This window comes from Lissotriton vulgaris, chromosome 3_1 (assembly GCF_964263255.1).
Source record: "Lissotriton vulgaris chromosome 3_1, aLisVul1.2, whole genome shotgun sequence".
NCBI lineage: Eukaryota > Metazoa > Chordata > Amphibia > Caudata > Salamandridae > Lissotriton > Lissotriton vulgaris.
In genome coordinates this window covers 67,284,605-67,300,424 of record NC_141689.1, presented here as the reverse complement: position 1 = coordinate 67,300,424, position 15,820 = coordinate 67,284,605, and the positions used below count along the sequence as shown (strand labels likewise).

The window sequence follows — 15,820 nt, the reverse complement described above, 5'->3', positions numbered from 1 at the left end:
ATATCTCTACTTCCTAGCATCAGCAAAATCACCGAGAAATTGGTAAACACACAATTATCACAGTTCCTTGAAACCAACATCTTGCTTAGACAATCCCAAACGGGATTTCGCCCGGGCCATGGAACAGACACCGCACTTCTCGCAGTCATTGAGGAAGCAAGGCGCATACTGGATTCAGGAGGATCAGTCGATCTGTCCCAGCTGATCGACCATCCAGAAAACCTGACCAACTGCCTTACAGGAATTCACAACTGGATGAATAACTCATCATTAAAATTAAATGGGACAAAGACTGAGGTGATGCTACTAGGAAAACAATGGACGACCATCCCTCCAGCACTCTGGCCCGATGTGTTCGGGGAAATACCCCCCCCCCCCCACCCCCCCCCCCCCCCCCGGAACTTGAAATCAAGACACTCTGGGTGTGGCTCGAACCAGAACTCACTATGAAAACACAGGCAACCAAAACCTCGGGCACCTGTTTCGGGCTCATGCGCACGACCCGTAAGATGCTGCCCTTACTGCCACCTTCTTCCAGGAAGCTACTCATCCAGGGACTAGTAATGTCCCGCCTGGACTACAGCAACCTGGTTTATCTGGGAGCCCCTGAGGCCACCCTAACGAAACTCCAGCAGACACAGAACGCGGCGGCACGCATGCTCACTAACACCCCTTCCAGAACGTCCGCCAAACCGGCCCTCAAAGCTCTACACTGGCTCCCTGTGCGCCAAAGGGTGCAATTCAAAGCGATGTGCACGACACACAAGCTGTTCAACGGATCTGGTCCGGCGATTCTCAGTAAAATGATTACCCCCTACACAGCAACCAGATCCCTACGATCCCAGAATGAGAACCTAGCTAGCACCCCTAGATTCAAAAGAACACGTACAGGAGGACGACAATTTTCCGCTCAAGCAGCTAAGGGATGGAATGCTCTTCCCCGCTCCCTCAGACTCGAACCCAACTACCTGGCATTCCGCAAGAAACTAAAGACTCATCTGTTCCCTAAATAAAGTCCCCTTGTCGTTCTCCCCTCCCTCTCTTCCCCCTCAACAGGATCACAAATTTTATAGCGCGGGGATGCCCTTGGGTCACCAGGCGCTTTAGAAATCGTTATTAAATTAAATTAAATGGCGGAGCAGATGAACTCCGGGGCGGTGCCCATTTTGGCCTGAAAGGTGGTACAGCCACGCTTGAACAAGGCTCGCTCTTTCACCGGCAGCCAGTGCAGTGCCTGCAGTAAGGGAGTAGCACGGTGGAATTTGGGCAGGCCGTGGATCAGGCGGGCGGCCTGGTTCTGCACTAGCTGCAGACGGTGAATGGCGTAGGCTGGGGCGCCGTTGTAAATGATTTTACCATAGTCAAGGCGCGAGAGCACCATAGCCATCACTATGATCTTTAGGGCAGGTAAAGAGAAAAAGCGAGAGATCTTCCTGATGGTTCTGAGGGAAAAAAAGCAGGAGGAAACAACCGAATTGACCTGTGAGTGAACGGAGAGTGAGGAATTGAGGAAGATACCGAGGGTTTTGACCTTGGGGACAGGGAGCGAGGGGACACCAAGTGAAGGAGGCCAGTGGGAAGGGGACCAGGGACTGCAACCACCTCCGGTCAAGACTAACTCCGTCTTGTCCGGGTTGAGTTTGAGGTGGTTGCAGTTCATCCAATCCTGGATGAACAACATGACGGATTGGACGTTCTGGGAAGATGAGGAAGAGTGGGAAAGGTCAAAAATTAGCTGGAGGTCATCGGCGTAATTGAACACCGTGACCTCAAGCTGCTGTAACATAAAAATAAGAGGGTAGATGTATAAATTAAACAAAAGAGGGGAAAGTGAGGAACCTTGGGGGACCCCACATACTACCTTACGGGAGGCAGCAGTGAAACCAGCTAGGTGGACCGCCTGAGCCCTATCACTCAGGAAGGACTCAAGCCAGGCAAAGGCCAGGCCCTCTATGCCCTCCGCCCTGACACGGGTGAGGAGGATGGAATGGTCCACCGTGTCAAAAGCGGCGGACAGGTCTAAAAGAATGAGGGCTGCGGGAGGTTGGTGTCAATGCCCTCGCGTAGGCTGGCTATCACTGAGGTCACCACCTTCTCCGTGGAGTGGAGGGGGCGAAAGCCCGCCTGCCGGGGGGAGAGGCAGTGGTTAGTTTCCACATAGGTGCTCAGGGTGCTGGTTACATGGGTTTCAAGAACCTTGCCCAGGTAAGGCAGAAGGGAGATGGGACAGTAATTAGAGGGGGATGAAGGGTCAGCACCGGGCTTTTTTAAGATGGGAATAACAGCCGCAAATTTGTGAGCAGTGGGGACCGCTCCATTGCCGAGTGAATCATTCAGAAGTGTGAGGGGAGGAGTAGGGCAGTTTAGGAAGATTTCTCTCAGGATGTGAGCAGGGGCGAAGTCTAGGGGGGAGCCTGACTTTACCTTTTGGAGCAGGGGGAGGAGCGTGGCCTTAGTCAGGGGGGGATGGAAGTGAGTTTGGAAGTGACAGCGGGTGGGGAAGGGTTGGTGAATGCGGGGGAAGGGAGGGGGATGTTGGCCTTGATCTTTGCGACCTTGTCAACGAAGAAATCGTTGAGCGAGTCGCAGAGCGGTTGGGAGGGGGGGGATCGAGGCCGTGGCTCTATTAGATGAGGCAAGCTCATGTACTGTTGCAAAGATTTCCTTGGTTTGGGATTCTGCTGCCAGTATCCTGTTAGAATAGAACAAGGTCTTGGCATCGAGGATGCCTTGCTTGTATGCCTTGAGCACGGAGAGGTAAGTGGTTTTTTTGGCGGGGCAGTATTCTCTTCTCCGTGCGCGCTCTGCTCTACGTGCGGCCAATTTCTTCTCTTTAAGGTCAGGGGTGAACCAGCGGTTAGCTGCATGGGCTCGCTTGACCGTAATCCGCCTCAAGGGGGCAAAATCGTCGCCTGCCTGGGTCAGCCAGCCATCGATGGTGGCCAGTTGGGCCGGGGCGGTGAGGCCGGAAAGGTCGGGGCAGGAATCGACTAGGGATGAGCAGAGGGATGGCATGTCTGTCTTACCCCATTTTCTAACCCAGGTGTTCTTGGTAAGGGGAGGTTTGGCCGCTGGGGCTAAGGCAAGGGAGAAGGATATTAAAGAATGGTCCGACCAGGAACAAGGGGAGATGGTAGGGGAAGTGGTGGGGATGTTCAAGGTCCAAACCTGGTCGAGCGAGTGGCCGTGCACGTGGGTGGGGCTGTGGACATGGGGGGTGAAATTGAGACTGGTCATAAGGTCGGTGAATTCTTTGGATAGGGGGCTTTCGGCAGGATCATTGGGCCAAAAGTTGAGGTCGCCCAGGACCAACACTGATGAGTTGTTGACGACCAGTGTTGCGAGAATGTCCTGGAGGCTGGAGACAAAAGTGGGAGTGGGGTGGAGGGGACGATAGATAAGAACAGCAGTTAGGGGGCCGCGTGAGAACTAGCGCAAATTATCAGGCAGTCGACTTCAGAAATGGGGGGGGAAAGGGAAGAATCTGAAAGTGGAAATCAGTATGAGCTATCAAGGCCACTCCGCCGCCCCTTCTGCCCTCCGGTCGATCCGCTCGGATGATGGAGTATGAGGGAGGAAGTGCGGCTAAGACATTAGGTAAGGAGTCGGCCTTAAACCAGGTCTCTGTTAAAAACAAGAGATCCGGTTTATGGGTGTCAAGATAGTCGAATAGCTCATACTGATGACTGACTGCTGATCTGGTGTTAAGAAGCGCAGCTGTGGTGTTGAAAGTCGGCGTGTGGGGGGCGGGAAGAGGGGAGAAAGTGGGGGAAACAGTGCAGGGCAAAGGGGACGAACTTGGTATGGCGGCAGGAGGAATGGGCGGAGGTCTCGAGAGAAGGCTTAGGGTTCGCAACAAATCAGACACATGCGGACTGATGGTACCTGGGTTCCAGTAGGAAAGAAGATCAAGGGATGAGTACGTCAGCGGTGGAACATAAGGGGATGCCCCTTGCCCCGGCATGCCGCGGACGGGCGCAGACCGGCTGGACTCTGGCGTGACTCCGGCGCGCCTACGGCGCGCCCGTCCGCTGCGCTGACACATGGGGGACGTTTAAATGGAGGAGCAGCGTGGGGGGAGCGGCGTGGGTGGGGTTGGGCGAACAAGCCCAAACCAAGATGGCGGCCACTACCGCTGGGAGCCTAGGATGTTGTCAGCTGCCAGCCAGCCCCGCCGAGCCCCTAGGAAGCAAGGTAGGAGGTTAGAGATACCTGTAGATTTTCAGTGCAGGTTAGACACCAAGATCACAATTTAAAAAAGCGTGTCGCCGCTTTTAATCAGCGTGACAGCGCGCTAAAATTAAAATGCTCAAACGCAGCCCTCAGCTCCTGCAAGCAAGCCCACTGCCACCGGGCTGCTCGCAATGATGTAATATGTGACATCATCAGCAGTGGGTTGCGGGTGCGCGATATATAGTTATTGCATCTAACTATATATGCGAATTTCTATGGTTTTGTCCGAGTATATTAAGGTTTTGTAAATGCTAATCCCTAACTATATATGGCCTAAAACCTATGTTTTTTTCTGTGAATATGTAGATAGATAGATAGATATAGATATATAAAACCAGCGTTTAGGAGGCCAGCCAATGGAGAAGAGGGGCGGGGTTAACCTCACTACTCCAAGATATTAGGTCTCCCCAGCGAAACTGCGCGTGTGCGCAGTCTTTCGTAGGCGGAGACCTAAAAAGGCTCCCTTATATCGTCCCCTTCCTTGTGGTATCTCTCTGAGGAAGCAGTCTCTGGCCATTTGTAACCATAAAAATGAGCCCCCACACAGTGCTTCCTCTTCTGGGCCATCTCTTTGAGTATATCTATGAATCGCACTTGTTTCAATCAATCATAGCATTTGTATAGCGCGCTACTCACCCGGAAGGGTCTCAAGGCGCTTGGGGGAGGGGGGCCGCTACTGCTCGAACAGCCAGGTCTTGAGTTGTCTCCTGAAGGCGAGGTGGTCCTGGGTCAGCCGAAGGTGGATGGGGAGGGAGTTCCATGTCTTGGCCGAAAGATAGGAGAAGGATCTGCCTCCGGCGGTGGCTCTTCGGATTCGTGGTACGGCGGCGAGGGCGAGGCTAGCGGAACGTAGCTGGCGGGTGGGCGTGTGGAAGGTCAGGCGGTCGTTTAGGTACTTGGGGCCCAAGTTGTGGAGAGACTTGTGTGCGTGGGTGAGGAGCCTGAACGTGATCCTCTTATTGACGGGGAGCCAGTGCAGGTTCCTCAGGTGGCCGGAGATGTGGCTGCGTCGCGGAATGTCTAGGATGAGTCGGGCAGAGGCGTTCTGGATGCGTTGTAGTCTTTTTCTGCAGCTTGGCTGTGGTTCCGGCATAGAGGGTGTTTCCGTAGTCCAGCCGGCTGGTGACGAGGGCCTGGGTGACCGTCTTCCTGGTTTCGATCGGGATCCATCGGAAGATCTTGCGGAGGGTGTGAAAGCATGAAGAGGAGACGGCGTTAACTTGTCTGGTCATCGAGAGGGAGGAGTCCAGGATGAAGCCCAGGTTGCGTGCGTGGTCTGTCTGCTTGGGGGCGGTGCCCAGGGCTGACGGCCACCAGGAGTCGTCCCAGGTGGTGGGTGATGGCCCAAGGATGAGGACTTCCGTCTTGTCTGAGTTCAGTTTCAAGCGGCTGTCCTTCATCCACTGGCAGTGTCGGGGTCTCTGGTGAGGGAGAGGATCAGCTGGGTGTCGTCGGCGTAGGAGATGACGTTGAGGTTGTGTTGGCATGCGATGGCTGCAAGAGGTCTCATGTAGACGTTGAAGAGGGTGGGGCTGAGTGATGATCCTTGCGGGATGCCGCAGATGACTTCGGTGGCCTCGGAACGAAACGGGGGTAGGCGGACCCTCTGTGTTCTTCCAGCGAGGAACGAGATGATCCACTTCAATGCCTTCTCTTGGATGCCGGTGTTGCTGAGGCGTTGGCCTAGGGTGCGGTGGCAGACAGTGTCGAACGCGGCGGAGAGGTCCATGAGGATGAGTGCCGATGTTTCCCCGTTGTCGAGAAGGACTCGGATGTCATCGGTGGCTGCCATGAGGGCGGTCTCGGTGCTGTGGTTGGCTCTGAAACCAGACTGCGAGGGGTCGAGGGATCCATTCGTCTCGAGGAAGGCGGCAAGCTGTTTGTTGGCGATCTTCTCGATGACTTTGGCAGGAAAAGGGAGGAGCGAGATAGGGCGGAAGTTCTTGAGGTCGGTGGGGTCCGCTGTTGGTTTCTTCAGGAGGGTGCTGAGTTCGGCATGCTTCCAGCTCTCCGGGAAGGTGGTGGTGTCGAAGGAGGTGTTGATGACGTCTCGGAGTTGGGGTGCGATGGTGGAGTCGGCCTTGTTGAAGACGTGGTGGGGGCAGGGGTCAGTTGGAGATCCGGAGTGGATGGTGTTCATCGTGCGGGCTGTGTCTTCGGTGGTCACTGCGGTCCAGGTGCGGAGGGTGGCAGTGGGGTGCGTTGGTTCGACGGTTGGGTGCGAGAATGTTGTGCTGAAGCTGTTGTGGATGTTGGCAATCTTGCGGTGGAAGAACGAGGCGAGGGAGTCGCAGAGATCTTGTGAGGGGGTAATGTCGTTGGTGCTGGGGTTGGAGAACTCCTTGACGATGGTGAAGAGTTCCTTGCTGTCGTGGGCGTTGTTGTCCAGTCGATCCTTCAGAGATTTCTTCTTGGTGGTGCGGATGAGCTGGTGGTACTTGCGGGTCGCGTGTTTGAGGGCGGTCATGTTGTCAGTGGTCCGGTCGATGAGCCAGGCTATCTCGAGGGTGCGGCAGGTCTTCTTGGAGTCCTTGAGTTCGTCGGTGAACCAGGGGGCCCTCTTGCTTCTGGGTTTGCTGGGAGGGTTCTTCAGAAGTGCGAGGTAGTCGGCGCAGGCGGTCAGCCACTGTGTGAAGTTGCGGGCTGCTTCGTTGGGGTCCGGTGTGCTGGCAGGTGGGTTCTGGCTGAGGGAGGCGGTGAGCTGGTCGGCGGTGATCTTGCTCCAGCTTCTGTGAGGAACCTGTTGCGGGTAGTGGTGGGTGGTGGTTTTTCTGAAGCTGAAGTGGACGTAGCCGTGGTCGGTCCAGTGAAGTCCGGTGGAGTGGCTGAAGGCGATGTGCTTGCTGGATGAGAAGACTGGGTCAAGCGTGTGGCCGGCGTAGTGGGTGGGGGTGTTGACCAGTTGCTTGAGTCCGAGGTTGTCCAGCAGGGTGACGGTGTTGCGGTCCTTGTTGTTCTCCAGGTGGAAGTTGAGGTCCCCTAGGAGGATGTAGTCGGCGGAGGGGAGGGCGTGTGGGCTGATGAAGTCTGTGATGTCTTCGCTGAATTGTGTGCGTGGTCCCGGGGGCCTGTAGATGAGGGTGCCTCTGAGTCGTCTTTGGGTCGGTGTGAATCTGGAAGTGGAGGTGTTCGGCGGCGGTGTAGATGTCGTCAGCGTCGGTCGTGATGCGGATGGTGTTCTTGTGGACGATGGCGATGCCTCCTCCGGTCTGGTTGATGCGGTCCCACCTGATGATCTTGTATCCATCCGGGATGGCGATGTCGGGGGCTGAGGAGGCGTTCATCCATGTTTCGGTGAGGAAGGCGGCGTCTGGAGATGTTGTGTCGAGCAGGTTCCAGAGTTCGATGGCGTGTCTGTGGACGGAGCGCGTGTTGAGCAGGATGCACTTGAGGTCGCGGCTGGGGTTCGGCATGGCGGGCGCGGCGCATGTTCGGAGGCAGGTGAACTTGCAGGTGAAGGGTCCGTGGAAGCGTTTCGGGGCGGCCCGGCAGCCGGCGGGGTTCTGGCCGGCGTTTTGGGCGGCGGCGGCGTCGTAGGTCTGTCGGGTCGTCTTGCGTCGGTGGGGGCCAGGGGTCCTGGCGCTGGGCGCGGTCCAGGCGCGGACGGGCACAGACGGCCTTACCTTTGGCGCGCCATAGGCGCACAATCGGCGCGGTCGCCATCTTTGGCGAAGTGGGAGGGAGGAGCAGCTGGGAGCGGGGAGGGCACAGAAGGAAAAGGTGGCGTGGCCGCGAGCACGGCGGCGGGAAGCGGGGAGCGTGGCGGGCGGCACAGGGGGTCAGAGAGATAGAGCAACAGCGCAGACAGTACCAAAAAAGGGCAAAAACAGATGGCAAACAAAACAGTATAAGCAAGGTGCAGGAAAACAATGGAAAACAATAAAATCAACACAACACGCTAATACGGCGGGGGGCGGGATCGGCGTGGCATGCAGGCTTGGCAGTGGCAGGCTCCACTGGGCTGCGGGCAGCAGCGAGGAGGGGTGCGCACACAACAGCTGGTGGCCGTGCGGCGCGGGGGAATCCTGAGAACAGGTCGCACCCGCCTGCGCCGCGCGGTCGCCATTTATGGCCAAGTGGGAGGGATGGAGGGAGGGAGGAGCAACTGGGAGGCGGGAGGATGGAGAGGGCACAGAAGGAAAAGGGGGCGTGGCCGCGAGCACGGCGGCGGGAAGCGGGGAGCGGGGCGGGCGGCACAGGGGGTCAGAGAGATAGAGCAACAGCGCAGACAGTACCAAAAAAGGGCAAAAACAACAGATGGCAAACAAAACAGTATAAGCAAGGTGCAGGAAAACAATAATGGAAAACAATAAAATCCACACCTCTTTATCCTAGACCAATACTCTGAGGCCCTGGGGGTTGAGAGGATCAGGGCTCTGCATCTGAACGGAAACCTGTTGACTTCTCCCTGCCACCCCCTGGACTCGCCTTTTATAAAAGCAACTGTCCAGGACTACTTAATACTGACTTTGAGGTGCACCTGCCTGAAAGCAAGGGTGGGGTGGTCGTGCAGACAGTTGAAAACAGAAAGCCTTGTTTTATACAGCACCAACTCGATCCGAAGGTATCAGAGTGCTTTACATGAGCACCAGTTGCATTACAGACGGGCACGTTCATTTTTTTTCAGGCACGGGGAGATTAAATGATTTGCCTAGAATCACAGTATGCTTGAGCTTCCCGCCAAGACTCAAACCTTTATACCCAGCTTCAAAGTTGGACGCTCTGGCTGTTACGCTACATCCTCTTACCAGCCATTAATTGATTGGGTTACTTAAAGCAGGGCCCCTAGAATTGAGTTTCTGAGGCCGCAGCGTTTTCCGCATAGTTTTCCACATAGTTATGGGTTTACTGCATTTGCTACATAATCCATCATCTACTGCATAATCTGCAGATGTTAACAAACATTTGATTCTAGTCCAAACAAATCCAATGTTACTTAAAATGGCTGGCGACGTGTTCCGGAAGAGTAGAAGGCCCTTTATAAAGGCTGATTGGTCACCTTGCAGTTGCTTATTTTGGGTGCCAAACTGGTACTAATGAGGTATAACCACATGGCTGCTATGCGTTTTCCCCTCCTGTGCTGGGAATCGCTGTTTTACTTTATTTCATGACGAGCTGGGCTCGTCATCAGTGTACGAGGAGGCTACACCATGACGAGCCCAGCTCGTCATGAGTGTGGAAGGGGTTAATATTCCCCCTGACAATGTTACCATGAGTAAAAATGACAAAAAAATGTAGTTGAGCTAATCACAAAATGTGCTATATTATGCTGCTTAATTTACCTTTTCTTGCATAATTGAGTTAACAGATGCATAATTTGGTCCTCTCTTGCCACATAATTCCAGTGGCCCTGCTTAATGCTTCATGGTGGCAAAGATTTTTTTTCTTTAGAGTTTACATAGGGGTGTTATTAGCTGAATTCTGGACTAAGTGAGATACTTATAACATTTTTTGCACTAGGTGCAGTGTGATTACTTATTACTCAAAACTAAATTTTGTAGGAACGGGTTGTTATCTCAAACACTGCATCATTTTGCAGCATCCTAAGCTAGACTGTGTATTATGCACGGTTAAACAAATAACGTACATATCCAAAGTGCTTTCTGTCACAGGCTGGGACCTAGCAGCACTATCAGTACAAAGTTCACTGTTCCCCAAAGTATCAGCTAGGTTTCAATTATGTGGTGCTGGGGTTTCATACTCTGCAGTGACCGTATTTGTGAACTACAAAATACTTAAACTATTTACCTGTTTTTCTTTTTAGCCAACTTCTTGACACTTTGTGACCTCTCTTCAGGGCACCCTGAATCTTTTTATAGTCTCAATTTAAAGGGCTGTGTGTAAACAAAGACAGTCTGGAAATGTGGCAAATGAACAAAGCCGCAGTTCCAGGCCATCTTCATTTGCTTGTAATTGCAGAGGCATTTGCTCCCCCCTTGGAAACCATTCACGGACCCCCAGGGGGGACGTGCCCCACAGTTTAAAGACCTCTGTCCTAGAGTCTACCCATCACCCTCTTAAAGACGGTTTCCATTGTGCTACCAGTCTCATCACTAGCCAACAGATAAGGGACCGCCTCGCCACTACTTTGACACCTATTCATCGGCTACCTCTCACTGCCCATACCACGTCAGAATTACTTTGCATTATTTTCAAGCAAGTCTATACCAGTTGAACCAAACCACCTACATGGAAGCCATCACCTCTCTTCACACAACACATGCTTAGTGGAAGCTGGATTGTCTTGATTCCCCCTGCTCAGTCACCAGAGACGTACCTCCACACTCATTTCTATAAAAATAAAAGCATCATTTTTCCCAGTGCTTCTCTTAATCTTCAGCTCCGCATTCACATACCTACTCCCTCCATCTCATGTTTTGTGTATAGATTTGTGTGCCTCTTTGGTGGTCTCTCTACATTTCGTCTTTCACCACAGACTTTAGTAAAGATGTTTCTGAATCTGAGCATGCTCGTACTGACATGTTATCTCCAGTGCTTTGAAAACCTCCTACTTTGCATCTAGGCTAGATTTGTACTCCATAGGCCCCCCAAGTAAGAGGGAAAAAACAACCTCCTCTACGTGTGGTTTTTTTAACGACTGCTGTGTTGCCACAAGAAATAGCTTTTTGTTGAGACACGCTAGCCAACATGTGTGGGTTTTCAAGAGCTCATTGTGTGATTACTACAGCTGCTTGTTAAAGGCACAAAGCGATCTGCTCTTTGGTGACATTCTGGTCAACTACTGCTCAGGTTACAGTTAATTGTTCCTATTGTTTTGATGGCGGGATGTATGATGGAGCATTACATGCGTCTTGCGTGACTTTTGGAAATATTATATTACGTGGCAAATCCTAGCTAGTGGGCTCTGTGCAACTTGGTTTTTCAAGAGGGCTTTGAATAAATTGCTTTTTGCAAAATTTAGGGTATCTACATAATTTTAAAGCTATAATGAGTGACTTCAGGCAGTCCTCTGCTTTTGTGTTTTTTTTCAGGATCAGCTCAGCATGACGTTGCATAAATAGCTCAGACGGTTATGTTGGCCATTAATTGTGATTCCTTCGAGTCTGGGAGGAAAAAAAGCCCTACTTTTAAATTGAATTGGGATGGAGGCTGAGGAATTTTTTGAACACCTAGCATTTTTACAACCTTCAGCTGGTACAGATGCAGGGGATTATGATTATTTTACAGAAGCCTTGGATAGACTTAAGAAATGATTTACGCCGGAACCACATATTTTAGAAGATTTTCACTCTACTTGGATACTCTACAGTAGCAGCCGAATAAGACTGTGGATGTGTGTTTCTACACTAATGTGTTTGGCTGCAGATTGTGGATTAGGAGGGGGGGGTAGATTCTTACATTCATTATCAACAAATTATTCCATCTGCTAACAAAAGGATTCATGAACAAATATTGCCACAGCAAAATCCTTCTTTGCAATAAACTACTGATATAGCCAAGAATGTGGAAAGTTCAATTTCTTCCTTTAAGACTGTATGTAGCCGCTGGTTTGTTTAGAGATAAGTTATAGAATTAAATTCAATAGACAAAAAGTATATTTACTCATTTGTCTCCGTTTAGAATGTGTCCTGCGAGGAACAAAGAATGTTTTTAAATGTGGAAAAGTTGGGCATTTTGGAAATATAGGCATGTCTTTCACTAACAGAAGGGTGTTGTAAGTACAAGTAGAACCAAAGCAGAAGTGGCTAAAGAACACATGCTGCTAGGGATTGTAGAGATTGGTGAACATGATCTCAAAACAGGTGTATCTAAAATGTCCACTTGTGGAGTCGTTACCAAACCTTATACTCCATCTGTGTGTGAGATTATTACTGAGGGTATAAAGGTTTATGTGGTGGCTGACTCGGGGTCACCATTTGCTATTTTAGCAGGCACATTTTTACAAACATTGGGTGGATCAGAGTTTAGAACTCAATGATATCAAAAGTTTCTGCAAAAAAGGAAATCAATATGTTTGGATACTTCATTGCTGAAAATTGATTTCTTGGTAGGTCTATTGTAGGTAAAGTGTATGTTGCCATTGATTGTCCACAGTTGTTGCGGTGGAGACATTAGGTCAAACTTGGTATGCACTTGGATTCGGGTGCCAAGAATCCAATTTGCATTGTGGATAATGTGGATGATCAGCTAGGAGTATCACCACTAGGAATAAGAAAAGTTGTTGGATTCACACAAAAATGTTTTTGTGGAGAACTAGGTAAAATTGAGGGCTTCACTGTCTGATTTGTCTTAACAAAAAATCTTGTCCAGTGAAACACAAGCTTAGACAAGTTACATTGTCTGTAAGAGGAGAATTATCACTCATGCTTAAAGATGTGTAAGAAGAGGTCATTGAGCCTGTTCAAGCAACGGAATTGGTGTCGCCCACTGTTCTTCTTATGATAAAGAGTGGTAAATTGAGGATGTGTGTTGATTTAAGATTAGTTAACAAGCAAATTGTTGTGGACTGTCATTCTTTACTATGCATTCACAAGATTTTTGCGAAGTTGAACCGGGCGAAGTTTTTTACCACACTTGATTTAGGCTGCTTCAACCAGGTTGTTTTAACAAGTGATTCTCAGGAACTTACAAAGTTCATCACTCCTGGTGGGACCATCGGGTACACTAGGATAGCATTTGGTCATTCGTCTGCTGCCTCGGTGTTCCAGAGCTTATGTATTGTTTGGGGACATTGAGGGTGTAGTTATATTCAGGACGACACACTGGTGTACACTGATACGTTGGAGAACCATTTTCAACTTTTGGATAAAGTGTTAGCTATTTTGGAGAACAGCGGTATGACTGTAGCTTGAAAAATTTATATTATTGACTTCAGAAGTTGAAAACCGTGGTCATGTGAAATCAGACCAAAAAAATTTGTCGGCAGCAAAAAAAATCAGGTTCTGAAAGAGAAGTACCAGTTGTGATTATTTTTGGGAATGTATGATTATTCATGGTTTGTCAAAAATGCTAGTGATTTGACTTGCCTTTTTAGAATACTGTTTAAAACAATGTCTTCGGTCAAGACCAGGATCGTGCATTTAAAGTTAAACCTCATTAATTAAGCTCTATTATCTGCTTTTTCACAATAATTACAGAGTATTGTGACTGTGGATGCCAGCTCTGTTGGATTAGGAGCTGTATTAAGTCAGTGCAAGGGTGGTCTTTAGTACACTATCGTCTTTGCATCTAGACCGTTAACTACAGCTGAATGTAAATATTCAACAATAGAGGGATGCGCTAAGTTGTGCATGAGCTGTGGATCATTTTAAGAAATTTTTATGAGGAAAATAATTTCAGTTGAGAACTGATCACAAGCCTTTGATTTCCTTATTAATGAAAAATGGGGTAAGAAAAGGTGGTTGATAAGAATTTCAGCTAGAGTTATTGAATATAACTTTGATGTAGTTTTCTTACCTGGTATACAAAATGTTAGAGCAGATTTTTTTTTATCGAGATTGTCTTTGAATGGTACCAATGATGTGCAGACAGTGTGAAGTGTGTGTTTTGGCATCCATTGATGTCATCATATCTGTGAATCAAGTGTTTTTTAAAGATGAATGGATTGAAGCCTCTTTAAAAGAGGAGTTTAAATTAGACTAAAAGATTTTTTGTGGATGGATGGCCCGTGGAAAGGACTTTTGACGACTTGCAACCTTTTTGGAAAATTAAAGAAGTTGTCTATAGAAAGTGCCGTTGTAGTGAGGATTCAATAACACACAGCGAAATCTTCACACTCACAACATTAAATTAAAACAAACAAACAAACATTCATACTTTTGGGTACCCCAATACTGCATCCTGCCTATCTGCCTTCAACACAGGTAGACTTATTTGCAACACAAGACTCTGCATCCACTTTTCCATTGTCTATTTCATTTTTTGAATTACCAGCATTGTCCAAAACTCTTCATGATTGCAAACATTCTCTGGATAGCAAACATTATCCGAAGTGAAATCGGGTCAAACCACATCTTCCACACTTTGCGCATACACATTTTTATTGACCGAAGCCAAACGTGTAAAACTCCAACTTAAACCATTATTCAGCAACACTGATGCTTTCCCAATCCTAACTACCTTCCATGGCTTAAAAAACCTGGAACAACCTTTGGTAAGATGTCCTGGTAGTTTGAGTTTTACTGCATCACCAAGCCGTAAAACGAATCTCTTGCAAAAACAACACAGCATGGATGATCATGAACGACTACAAAATGGCCAAACTACTCCTTGGTTTTCAAAAATAAAAAAAATTCTTTATAAAAGCATGATTTGGCCTTCTCCCAGGATCTTCCCAGGCAATGCCATGGCTGCACACAACTGAACTGACTCCCTGTCGTTTATGCAAAAAAGGAGAATAAAACTATCATCCACCTCCTTTGCATATGTCCGGACTTGAAGGAAGAAAGAAGGGGGCCACTACAGAGCCACTTTAACATGCACTGAATTCGGTCCTGTAGACAAGCGGTTATGAGAGGTCTACAATCGACGGATATAATTCTGAACTCTGCTTTTGTAAAATTCATACTAATGGTAAAAAAGAAATGGGACTCCTGCGAGTAGACGTTCGTAACCGTGCAGAGGAAAATTGCAGAACTATTATCAAAAAAGGTGTGAGTCCGATATGTACAATAGTGAAATTGCTTAATATGATTTTCATTTTTCCAGATGCCGGGGAAGTCCGAATTTTATAATTAGTTTATATATGAGATACATCGTGATGACAAGCTTAACTCTTAAATGATGAATGCCTTACCTGTAAAATGACCACATATTTTTCTGCTTAACCATACATTTTTTAATATAAATCTGTCTTTACATGTGTCTTTTATAAGCATATATTGTAAAATTTTAATTGATCAAACTTTATATACCAGTTATCTCACTCTGGTAGGCAACCCATCTTTTGTTTTGAATGAACATTCTCCCAAGCTTCATTAAAAATAGTTTTCATACTTCATTTGCACAACTTATCAACCAACCAACTGGGATTCAAACCTTGTTTTGGTTCCCATCCTTTCAACAATATAGATGGAGGAAACACTGTAGTCACATGTGGGGTACAATTATATGACAATATTAAATCAGACCTGTTTCTTTACATCAATCTTGGCTTTAATAGCCATTTGAATCTCTTCCACAATCACTCTGTTGAACCTCTCAACTAGGCCATTCATATTGGACGCATATAAAGCTGTGAGTACACTCTTAACACCTAGTACCACAAAGTATTACTCCACTTTAATAGATATTAATTGTACACCATTGTCAGTCACTACAGAAACAGGAATCCATCTCTCCTGAAGAATTCTTGCAATAAAAATCAATCTCAGCATCAATATTAGGTTTGGATATCCATTTCACTTCTGCCCACTTTGAAACATAGTCAGTCAATAATAACTAGCACATACACCTTACCTTGCTCAAAAACTCTCATAGGGCCCAAACAAATCCATTGCCGATTCTCTCGATGCCTATTCTGGAAATTTGCTATGAACAACCTCTAAATCCCAGGTTTTCAAACTTATCCGAATTCTGACAAGCTTGACACTGTTGAATAAACGGTACTGTCATCATCCATCCATTG

The 15,820-nt window shown here is 48.6% G+C and overlaps 1 protein-coding gene across 1 annotated transcript in view; it reads left to right on the top strand.

Moving 5' to 3' along the window:
• The window catches only part of CCT7 (chaperonin containing TCP1 subunit 7), a 139,340-nt gene that overhangs the window by 47,549 nt on the left and 75,971 nt on the right, over window positions 1-15,820 (top strand). The gene's annotated exons all lie outside the window — the stretch shown is intronic.